The sequence below is a fragment of the Medicago sativa genome, chromosome 4, assembly GCF_051527215.1.
Source record: "Medicago sativa cultivar Bolivia chromosome 4, Bolivia_mono, whole genome shotgun sequence".
Taxonomy (NCBI): domain Eukaryota; kingdom Viridiplantae; phylum Streptophyta; class Magnoliopsida; order Fabales; family Fabaceae; genus Medicago; species Medicago sativa.
This window is the reverse complement of record NC_140752.1, coordinates 8,374,966-8,387,747: the sequence shown is the minus strand read 5'-3', so window position 1 is coordinate 8,387,747 and position 12,782 is coordinate 8,374,966. Positions and strand designations below refer to the sequence as shown.

At 34.2% G+C, this 12,782-nt stretch overlaps 2 pseudogenes across 1 annotated transcript; both read left to right on the top strand.

The window, feature by feature from the left end:
* The first annotated feature begins 3,519 nt into the window (after positions 1-3,519).
* Positions 3,520-4,236, top strand: LOC146926010 (MAPK kinase substrate protein At1g80180 pseudogene; annotated as a pseudogene). Its single transcript, XR_015034003.1, has one exon. The product of XR_015034003.1 is annotated as an MAPK kinase substrate protein At1g80180 pseudogene (transcript).
* A 4,879-nt stretch (positions 4,237-9,115) lies between these two features.
* Positions 9,116-12,640, top strand: LOC146926009 (PKS-NRPS hybrid synthetase cheA-like; annotated as a pseudogene).
* The last annotated feature ends 142 nt before the right edge of the window (positions 12,641-12,782 follow it).

Sequence of the window (12,782 nt, the reverse complement as noted above, 5' to 3'; positions counted from 1 at the left end):
TTAACGTTGTGCAATTTCGGGGGGTAATTGAAGTTTTGTTAATGTCAGGGGGGTAATTGACGAAATTTATAATTTCAGAGGGGTATTTGCCTATTTACTCATTCATAAACGAATGTCGTATGTGTTTGGATATACGTTTACGGTTTGATCATATCGTGTTTCGAGGCACTTTAGACGTGAAAACGTAGAAGCTACAATATGTAGTTTCTTGACAAACACATGTTTGGAGCAAACATCCCAAGTTCCTAACGAGCACCTAATCAATTGAAAATAATGTATTATGTAAAAGGGAATCCATTCATGTTAAATCAATTGATTCAATTGCAAAGTGATTGAATTTGCTTTGTAACCAAAAAAATTGCTAAGTGATTAGTGTGATTCTAAATTAAAAAATATGGACTTCGATTTCAACGGATAAAAAATGTACAATTTTTTATTCCACTCCACTGTTTTTTCGCTCGTCTTGATAATATTTCAGTGATATAATTCGAAAGGTGTAAAACATATTAAAAACATACTTCAAAACCCTACAATTTTTTTTTAATTTCATAATCCAAACCAAGTGTGTAGAATGTGAGAAGAAATTGTCAAATTTTAATATTGCATAACTCACAGGTAACTTTAGCTATTTCACATGGATTAAAAAATGTATTTAATGTTGTATGAAGAAGATATAATATGAATGACTTTACAAAAATATCCTTTATTAATGGTATGGGAAAATAAATCAAAAGAATTGGAAAAAGATAGAGTAATAAATGGTAAGGGCATAATAGAAAGAAAAAAAAATTAATATTTTATTAATATTGTAAAATGACATAATTTGGGACCAACATATTTTGCTAAAATGACATAATTTAAGACGGATGGGGTATAATTCTTTGAAAGTTGTTTAACATACATCTCAATTTTGTTCCTGATCGAGCCTCAATCTCGATCAGTTGTTTTTGTGTAAAATTTGATCGATCGTAACTCTCAGCCGACGATTTTCAACCAAATGAGCAATTTTGAGGTGTTTATCGAACAAATATCTAGTCCTTTAACCATATTGGGCCTTAAATTCTTTATGCATGAGGGCCTTTTAGGAACTTTCTCCAATGAAAATTACTTTTCTCACTTATGAAATTGCTTATTTCCTTATATCAATGACAATTAATTGGCGCTCGACATTTTTCAGCGGTAGTTAACTGCCGCTAAAACTTTTAAAATCGGTTGAACCGACTTAAAAATGATTGAACTGATCTTAAAAGTGTCATCAGTAGTTAGCTGTCACTGAACTGCCGCTGAAACTTTTAAAATCGGTTGAACCGACTTAAAAATGATTGAACTGATCTTAAAAGTGTCATCAGTAGTTAGCTGTCACTGAAAAATGCTAAACGGCGATTAACTACGGTTGATATAAGGAAATGAGCAATTTCTTAAACTATATAATATTTCTATATAATATTTATATTTAATATAAATTTATATTTCTATATAATATTTTTTTTTGTGAAAGAATTTCTATATAATATTTATAATTCAATTATTGATCAACTATAATTATATTACGCTCTTCATCCTCTGAAGTAAATTATTTACTAGTCAAGAAAAGTTGAATTCCTTAAAATACATATAGGTCTTGGGGGCCATTTTTGAATGTTCCATTCATATTATGTCAACTTTAACGGCCTACGGAAACCAATTAAAAATTGAGCAACCTGTTATTATGTTGATGATGTGATAATGATGATCATGATAATGACAACTTTTTTATTGTTAGTTGAATCAATTTTCTACATGTTTTTACACAATTTAATTTTCTTTTTTTTTGTCAAGTAACCCAGTGGCTAGATTCACACACATTATGTGTGGAGAAGTGGGAAATCCGAGGTTCGAACCCCGGCCCCTGCACAAATTATCCCTGCTAGCTACCAACTGAGCTACACCTACGGGACACAATTTAATTTTCTATCTTGAATGATTAATGTTGGTTCACAATTTGTACCAAAAAGGCAAAGTTGGTTCACCATTTATTCTTTCACTTCTTCTGTCTTCATCATATTGTGCTTTACCAAATTTAAAAAACATGATTAACTACACATGCCATTTTCTTATACGTTTGTGGACCAAACAAATTGTGCTTAGATATTGACAATCGATGCCTTGTTTGTTTCAAATTTAGATAGTATACATATAATATAGTGATGAGTCATAAGTTCAATCCCAAAATTGTAAAAAAGAATGGAAAAATACACACACACACACCATAAAGAAACCCTTATGCTCCATGATATCATCAGTATATTAAAAACAAGCCATATGCGACCAAAAGAAAAGTCTAGAAATGGAAAACATTATAAAATATAACTCCCAAGATGATTTATATTGACTGCATCGCCTTGGTATGTATACATGACCATTTCCTATTACACATTAACCACTCCTCTTCGTTTCCTTCACCCGCCAACTAGCTTTCTCTTCCATTTTCTACTAATACCATGCATAATTTTCACATCTATATTTCATACAATAAAGATATCGTGACATTATTTCTCTTGTAGAAAATAGAGAGTATCTTAGCGCATTTCTTTTATACACTTTTGCGATATTTGATTAATCAAATTTAAAAATATAAACAACTTAGTTGCGTAGATGATTAATTCAATTAACATTCAAAATTATGATTAAGTATAAGTCAACTACATAATTCTTTTTAATAGCAAATGTTAGGACTTGAATATCCTAAAAACATAAATTAAAAAACAATAAAGTAATAAATAGTAAGGGGTATAATAGAAAAGGGAGTATAATTCAATAATTTTCAATGTGGTCTAAATTAATCATAAGTTAACAAACATAGTATAACACAGTACTCGTGAGCTTAGTTCAGTTGATATGGACAATGCATAAAATATACAAAGTCTGAGGTTCAAACCCTGACCACCACAAAAAAAAAAAAAAAAACATAGTATAACACAAGTGATAGATATTTAAGGAGCTAGGATCCTCTCTATTTTTAAGGAGCTAGGATCCTCTCTATTTATTTTATTTTTGAGGAAATGATCCTCTTTATTTGACAAAATAAATGTAGTACGCAATTTGAAGAGGGAAAAACAAATAAAATAGATAGTAAATTCTATGGTAACCCATAAAACGATAGTGGATTTTACCACTAAGTGGGTTCAGAATAACAAATGTATGAAAAATATATATCGAGAGAAGGCGATCCCTTAAATAAATCTATGTTATTTGTCTTAGTGGTCATGCATGGAAACACATTAATCTACCAAAACAATAAATTAATCTATGCTTAATTGGCACACGTGTCGCATATTCAATGAAAATTAAATGTCCATAAAACGTGTTTACATGTTATTGTTCACACATATACGGAGAGTATATATCTATATTGATTTATTTATTTATCTATATATACTCTAGAGATCGAAACTTAACTCTTTATATTCGCCAGACCTAGAGTTATATCTATATCTATTTATCTACATATTCGATACAACAGACACTCATTAATTCACGTCAAATATAACAAACTCGGATTAACCCTAGAAACATCTACATAGCTCTATATATATATTTATATAGAGAGAGAGGGAGAGAGAAAACAAGTTATTAGAGAGATATCAAATTAGAGAGAGAGAACATCATGGCTGGTCTACCAAGATCTGAAGTATCATTCAGAAGATCAGGTTCATCTGGTCTTGTTTGGGATGACAGATTCTTATCAGGAGAGTTAAACAAACTCAAGCAAGAAGAAGAAGATGATCACAAGAATACTTCCAAAGAACTTCATGTGAAAACCACCGTACAAAGAAGCCATTCCACCGGTGCTGGACGAGGATACCGTACCGGAAAAGTCTCCCCAGCGATCGAACCACCGTCTCCGAAGGTTTCTGCGTGTGGATTCTGTAGCCCTTTTGGAAAAAAGGGTCAACGATCAAAGCCCGGTAAACGTCGGTCGAGGTAGGTATAGTAGCTTGTTGTTGAATTGAATCTTTTCCGGTGGCCGGAAAAGGGATATTCCGGTGGTGTAGGGGGAGTTTTTTGGGTTATTTGAGTTCATAAGAAGAAGAATAAAAAAAAAAAAAAACAGAGCTGTGAATTTTAGCTCTCTGTTTTTACTTTTGTCTCTTTTGTGTCTCAAGTTTATAGCTTTTTTGTTATATATCTTGTGTTTGGATTAATAGTTGGGTTGTAATTATTATGTGTATAATAATATTTGTGTTAAAAGAGCAACTAGTAACAGATTAAAGTAACGAAGGTAAAAGATAATGAACTCGATCGATCCTTGTTAACTTAGTTTGGTCAACCTTTCTACCTCTACAACAATTTGATCGATCCTTGTTAACTTAGTTTGGTCAACCGTTCTAACTCTACAACTATAGAACACCTATAATTTCGTTTTATTTTTGCGATAAATTAGGGTTTACGGTGCTACAAGCAATATATATAGTACTTCAATTCAATTTACAATAATACCACTTAATCAATATATATAATTCTGTTTTATTTATGGGATGAATTAGGGTTTACGGTTTTATTTCGCAATGCTTCGCTAACTCAGCTCATTCTCCACCTCTCCTCTTCTTCTTCTTGTATGTACAGATCATATTTCATCCTTGTATGTACAATTTTGATCTTTGTACAAATCGAAGGTTTAAAACAAATAATATTTCGCAGTGCTCCTCCTCCACCCCTCCTCCTCTTCTTTTGTGTATGGATCGTACTCAACAATTTGTTTATAGCTTGTGTGTCTCAGTTTATAGCTTTTTTTTTTATTTATATTTTGTGTTTGGATTAATAGTTGGGTTGTAATTATTATGCATATAATAATATTTGTGTTAAAAGAGTGTTGGAACATTAGTGTGATATTGAAAAATAAATTGGAAGATTAAACACCAAGTAAATTATACTTTGATTTAACATTGTGTGAATTGAAAAAATAGAGTGTGGAGTCCCACATAAAATAGAACTCACACATCATTAAAAAAACAATACTTGTGTATATAAAGGAAATACCAAATGTTCAAAAATTTGAGTAAGCATCATCTCTATTTATAAAAATAAATGAAGATTGCCATTTAGAAAGAGATACATATTAAAAATAGATTATGGGTCTCTATCTCTTTCAATGGAAGAAATAGAGAAGATTCAAAATGGAGAGGATCTTAACTCCAAAAATTTATGGGAATACCAAAAAAAATAGTATTTTATTCACATTTTGTCATTCATTTAAACTTATTTTTTATAGTTTTAACTCGTTTTTTGGGGCAAGACTATTTGTCAAAAAACAAAATTTGTCATAGGCTCATAGCAACAAATCTCCCCTCCATGTACCAAGCTTTTCTATTGTGAGATTGTGAATGAATGAACAAACAAGAAAGAAAGAGATGTACCAAGCTTTTCTAATAGTAATTTTTTTTCCTAATAGTAATATTCACCTCACTATTTTTATTATCGAACCAATTCGAGCAAACCATAGACCAAACATAAGGAAATGACATATTTAGCCCATACCCATTCTTTAAACTCTTTTGCTTCTTACAAATTCATGAATTAGAGATTGCATTAATGGTTATGGGGCCAAGAAAGACAATATGACATTCAAAAAATAAATAAATAAATTGTAATATATGTACAAATGGATTTTCTAATTAATGAGATCAACCAACAAGATACGTATATTAGGTTTAGCTAATGATTAGATTATATTTTGAGCTAATCCTCTACCCAAAATTGTCTTGACTTGGCAGATGCCAACCCAACTTGAGTTAATTTTTATAAGGCTCCTAACTCAATTGACAATTTTCAATTAATTATGTTTTTTTATCAATCATTTGAATTTCAAGTAATGATATTTTTGTGGGTCTTATGAAAGAATCATAAAATAGAAGTTTGTTCGTTGAAAATTTTAATTATAATGTATTAATAATACACAAATTGAGATGCTGTACAAAAAAAAAATACAAATTGAGTTTCAATTGACAATATTTACTTTTGTTTGACTTTTACCCATGACACTTATTTTAGCCTATTCAAATTATATATTGTTGGCACTGATATGCGTTGATTCAAATAAAAGACAGCTTGTTCTCGTGAGTTTAGCTCAGTTGGTATGGACATTGCATAATATATACAAGCTCCGGAGTTCAAACCCTGACCACCATCAAAAAAAATAAAAGACAGCTTCTTCGTGAACTTATCTCAGTTGGTAAGGACAGTGTATAATTTATGTAAAGTCCGGGGTTCAAATCCCAACTACCTAAAAAAGGCAGCTTTTGAAAAATAAACAGTTTAGAATTCAATTTTATTTTTTTGGGTCAAGCTTAGAATTCAATTCTACGTGTATAAAAAAAATCAAATTCCCCCATTTTGAAGTATTCCTAGAGTTATTATTTGATGACACGACTTGCCTGAAAAATTGATGATAACTAACAAAGATTGATAAACTAGACAAAGATTCATCTCTATAAGCAATCGTTAAACTTGTACTAATCCTTTTTTTTGTACAAATAAAAACATTTACTAATCCTAGGATCAATTATTGAACAAATAAAAAATTGATGACAAAACTTATAAAAAGATAAACCAATTAAAACCAAATTTGAATATTTAACGGTTCAATGTTAGTAGTGCAAGATCTCATCTGTATATAAATTGATTTGAAAGTTGAACAACGAATTTGTCCAAATCAAGATGTTTTTCTTTTCAAGAATGTTTCTGTTTGGACATTTTAGAACAAAGTCTAATGTTCCATCCACGTGAAAGTGAAAGTTATCAGTTGTGATGTGCTTGTGGTCACTAATCACTCATTTGTGTTTTGAAAGAATCATAGTCGAGCATTAACATTTCCCACTAACTTCTCCTTATCAATTTTCTTTGGGGATATTATGCTGTCTTCCAATAATAACACTTTGGAAAAAAAAAATACTTCCTTCTTCTTTAATATAGCTTTAGATGAAGAGTGCACCCTCCCATGCGAGATCTGAAAATTATCAACTAAGACATGATTTACTACAAAATATCGTAAATAGGTCAATAGTGTAGAATATGACTTAATTATAAATGCAAAGTATATTAAACCACAATAATAAAGTGTTGAGTTTAACTTAGGCTTAACATCAAAATACAAAAATTATGGTACAAAATCATAAGTTTTGTAAGTCTCTAAGCCATCCAAAAAAGCAAGTTTCACAAGTTTTTAAACTTGTTGATAAAACTATCCAAAAAAATAAATAAGTTAATTTCTTCAAAAGTTCCATAACATCATCTTCATCGGTGTCTTCATCTCCAACTTCATCAAATTCTTATCCAGATGATAAATGGTCTTCAATATTAGAACCAAATACACAGTTTGCACTCACATATATCATCAACATTAAAGGCAGCTACACATACTCACCATCATCATTATGATCAAGACCGTCATTGTTATCAAGACCAGCTATTGTGTGCTCCCATGTCTGTCGTTTCAAAACTCAGAGAAGAGAATAATGTTTCAAACTTTCAGAAGAAGTCAAGCAACATGTTTACTAAAGGAGCGTTTCAGTACTTTAGGCTTGAATAGAGGAATTGGGTTTTAAAAGAAAATGGACTCATAATTTTTCTTAGTCACTAAGTTTTTTATTATATTTAAGGCAGGGCCGTCTTAACAAATTCATAGGCCCCGTTTTAGTTTTATAAGGGATGCAAAAAAAAATTTAAATTATGGGCCCGAAAAAAAATTACACAAGTCATTTAAAAAAAAATTAAAAATTACACTTTGGTGGGACTTGAACACATGACTTCTCATTCACCAAAAGCTACCTGCGCCATAGAAGCACGCTTAGTAGATTGATATTATTTGCTTTTAATACATATATAACCATTATTTAGTGTCTTAAATATTTTTTTAAAAAAATTTGGGCCCCAAAAAATTGGAGGCCCGGTGCCGTAGCCCAGCCTCGACGGGCTATGGGCCGGCCCTGATTTAAGGCTAAACTGCAGTTTACGACCCCTAAGTTTCAAAAAGTTGCGATTTTGGTCCTCTATTAAAAAAATTACAATTTTGGCCTCTTTCGTCCAAAAATTGATGAGAAAATGCCACGTGTCCCAAAAAATGGGCCATAATCGCAACTTTTTGAGAAGATAAGAGGTCAAAAGATCATATTTCCCTTATGTTATGGGGTCAAAAGAGCATATTTCCCTGAACATGTGGGGTCACTTTTGTCATTTTTTTTCATAGGGGGACAAAATCGCAACTTTTTAAAACTTAAGGGGTGAAAAGTGCATTTACTCTATATTTAACCTTCTACTGAAAATTTCATTTTAATGAAAATGCAATAAATTTGCACCCATATAAAAAGGCTTAGTTAAAAAAAACATGAGTGAGATATATACTCCAAATATTTATTTTAAGAACGAAATGGAAGCAAAGCAAAATTAACACAAGTTTTTTCTTGACAGTACCTCTTACTTTGATTATTCATTTATGCATAAATATTTTTAAATACTACATTTAAAATGCACGAGAACTCAAATTTTGAATCTCCAACCACATATTATAACATCTCAAAACCCTTTTATTCAACCTAACACATATTTCATGTTTGGATTTCAGAGTGGAATATTAGTATTACTTATACTTTGGAATACATTGACAGGTAGTATTTTACTATTAGAAAATAGACATTAAAATAACATCGATGAGCTAATAAAAGAAAGAGATTTACTTTTTCCACCCTATTGCCTTCTCGCGCGTCCTGTGATTTTGACCAAAATGCCCTTTATCCGGACTTTATAATCCGGATAGTATTCGGATCATATAATCCGAAAAGATTAGGAAATCACCCTGCTTCATGGGACTTGCGAAACTTGGGTTTGGTCAGGGTGAAATACAATCCGGAAAACAAAATCCGGACACAATGGTTGTATTCCGGAGAAGAAAATCCGCACACCCTGTATTTAAACCGAGCGGGAAAAATAGTCGTTTTTTCCGGAATACGGAATCCGGACAGCTAGGTTATATATAGTTCTCCAGAACCTAACTGAAGCAGACCACCTTTATCACAAACACTCCCTACACCTCTAAAAAAACACTCCATTTATGGCGAAATTATGGTTTGGAGCAGCAATCTGGCCATCAAGGGAGGTTAACATCATCATTTTCAACTGAATGCAAAGGTAATGTGTATATAAACCTTTCCCTAGTCGATTTTTAAGCGATTAACTTTTGATCACGTTGTATGATCTTCGCTGTACTTTTCCGAAATTGTAAATCCGGACTACATTCATGTGTTCCGGATTTCGTATTCCGGATTGCACCAGTACAGAAACTGTGTTCATTTTCTGACTCTGCTTCGCACTGTTTTCAGTCATGGTTGTTCCTGTTGATCCCCCAAATGATTATCTACCTCAGAATGAACCTCCTATTGTGTTGCCGCTTCTTTTACTTGAATATGCACATGATTCCGGAAATGTCAAATCCGAGAATTCCTCACCACCACCCCCGAAAGTAGAGGATGCTCCTCCTCCTATTCCTCCTGTTGTACCACCTCCAGTTGTTGCTGTTTGTATTGACCAGCGATAACATTTTACCACCAAACACAAGTTTGCAACATGGAATGATTTGTTGGAGTGGGTTTAAGACAAATCTAGGAAGCTTGGTTTTTCCACTGTTATTGGTAAATCCGATAACGGTGGCAATGGAAGAAACGCATTTGTTACTTTGATATGTGAAAGGGGAGGTTCATACATTGAGTACAAGAGAAAGAGTCGGCGCGAGATAGCTGGTTCGGTTAAATGCGAGTGTCCGTTTCGGCTGAGAGGTTACTTGTTGACTGGTGGTGATTGGAGCCTCAAAGTTGGTGATGGTAAACACAACCATGGCATGACAGATGTGTTGAAAGGTCATAAAACCGCTGATCGTCTAAACCCAAATGAACGTGTTCACCTTGAAGAGATGGTGGAATCAAACGTTCCTCCGAGGCAAATGCTTACCAACTTAAAGAAGAGGAACCGTACCACTTCAACAACCATCAAACACGTTTATAATGCTACTTACAGGTATAGGCGGTCCATTAGGGGTACGAGGAATGACATGCAACATCTCTTGAAGTCTTTGGTTGATAATGGTTACATTTATCATTGTAGGAGGTATCATGATTCTGATGAAGTCAGTGAAGTTTTTTGGGCACATCCAGATTCTATCAAGTTTTTTAACACGTTCTCCACGGTGCTTGTGTTGGATTCCACATACAAGACAAACAAGTATCGTCTTCCATTGCTTGAGTTTTTCGGTAACCTCTACCATGAAAACATTCTCTATTGCTTTTGCCTATATGATGTCTGAGAGGCAAGACAATGTTTATTGAGCTCTTGAGAGCTGTCGTGAGATGTTGCACTCCAAAGATCTCTATCCCAAAGTAGTTGTCACTGATCGGGACAATGCTTTGATCAATTCTGTGGAAAAGGTTTTCCCTAAAGCTACTACTTTGTTGTGCTCATATCACATTGGACAAAATGTGAGAGCAAAGCGTAAATTGGATTGCAAAGTGAAGGATGTCAAAGGCAAGAATGGAGAAGCGATCAAGCCGGCTTCGGTGGTGAAGACTGTGATGGCTGCATGGATGGATATTGTGGACTCCAAAACGGAGGAAGCATATATTGATAATTGGACCTGGTTCAAAGTTGTATGCGCAAAGTTTCCTAAGTTTTTGGATTATGTTGAAAAGACAATTTTGGATCCGGTTAAGGAGAAGTTTGTGAGGTTTTGGGTTGACAAAAACCTTCATATGGGGAATACTACAACAAACAGAGCTGAATCTGCACACGCTCGATTGAAAAAGTATCTGAGTAGTAGTATGGGTGATTTGAGTACAAACTTGAATTCTGTTCATGCCATGCTAGAGTTGCAACATACCGCAATACATGCTTCGTTTCAGACGAGCATTATCATGCTTGAACATCTGTTCAAAGACAAGGTTTTGTGGTCTAGGTTGATCCGGAACATTTCAAGGGAAGCTTCGCATCATCTCGTAGTAGAGTACAATAAAGCACTCGAAATTGGTACGGATAAATCAAGATGTGGTTGTTTGAGTTTGATCACTTACGGATTACCGTGTGCGTGTATGATAACTTTGAAGATCAAGAACGGCACCGCCATCCGTTTGGAAGAAATTCACACCCACTGGAAGAGGTTGAGGTTCGAGTACGAGGTTGACCCGAAGCTTCAAAAAGAAGACATCTCTCTATTGCCAAAATGGGATATTCTCCAGGTATTTTTTATGTTCTGCCCAGGATTTATGTTTTGCCCAGGATTTCTGTTTCTGTATTCTGTACTGGTTCAATCCGGATTATATAATCCGGACATAATTGATGGGTTCCGAATTATATAATCCGGAGAGGTAGCATTTACTCCCCATGCAAGTGCATTTAAGGCTCATGCAAAGGGTGTATCGGGAAGTTCCGGATTTTATAATCCGGATTACCTTATGTATTTCGGAATATAAAATCCGGACTATATCAGTAGTAGTAACAGAATGCAAGTTTGTGATTGTTTTACATCAACAACAAAAATGACAGTTTTTTACACATTGTAGGCCCGGCTCAAGGACGTCGATTACAACATGAAGGTGCATTTGAAAGAACAATTCCGACAAGTTGTTTTACCGGAAACCACCTCTATGCGTCCACCGCCAAATAAGGTCACCGCCAAAGGAGCTCCAAAGAAAGATAAGAAAAACATTCGATCGACAAGGCGGTCCCCTTCCCTATGGGAGATTGTTGACTCCCAGGAGCAAGAAACACAGGGTTCACAGACACGGTCAACAAGGACGAGTAGAAAGAGTGCACGGAAAAACAACATGTCTCCTACTCCTCCTAAGCCAATTCCAAAAAATCCGCAATTGAAGCCAACACCCGTTGAAGTCCACATACCACACAAAGACCAAATCCCAATTTGGATGCATGGCTTTATTGAAAAGGTTACGGATGTACCCGGTGATGGCCATTGTGGGTTCCGAGCAGTTGCGGACCTACGTAACTTGACTGTTGATGATCACACATTAGTCCGGTACAACCTTTACAAAGAGCTTATCGGTGTAGAAAATGGCCGCTATCGGAGGATGATTAATGATGATAGGCGGTATAAAGAGGTCTTAGACGCTTTATCCTACGTCGGTATTGGCAATGCACCATCGGATAAATGGATGACAATGCCGGATATGGGTTTCCTCATCGCACAGAAATTCAACCAAACGGTTGTTGTGTTGTCCATTGGGAAATCAGAAACCTTTTTCCCTCTATGCGGTCCACCGCTGCCGCCAAGTATCGATTCGTTGATATGTCTGACATATGTGAATGACAACCATTTTATGGCATTGAAATTGAAGGATGGTTGTACGATTCCTCCCACTTCCGCTCTACGGAGACGATACCATCGAGAGGATGCAGACACATGGCCTGATAGATATGTCAGCCGGATGGCAGATTATAATGAGCTAAGTCGGGCGGTGGGTGTAGCGGTGATAGAAGATGATGAAGAATTGTACATTATTGAAAATCTTGATCCCGATGAGAGGGTTGGTGCTGGTCCTGGTCCTGGTGTGAAGGTTGAGGTGGATGATAGTCTCATTGATCTTTCAGCGCCATAGATTAGATATATATCATTAGTTTAGTTGAAATGTATATCATTAGGTGAAATGTGTAATGATATAAATTCAACTCTTTTTTGGTATAATGATATATATATATATATATATATATATATATATATAATCAATTTTCGATATAATATTTAAGTT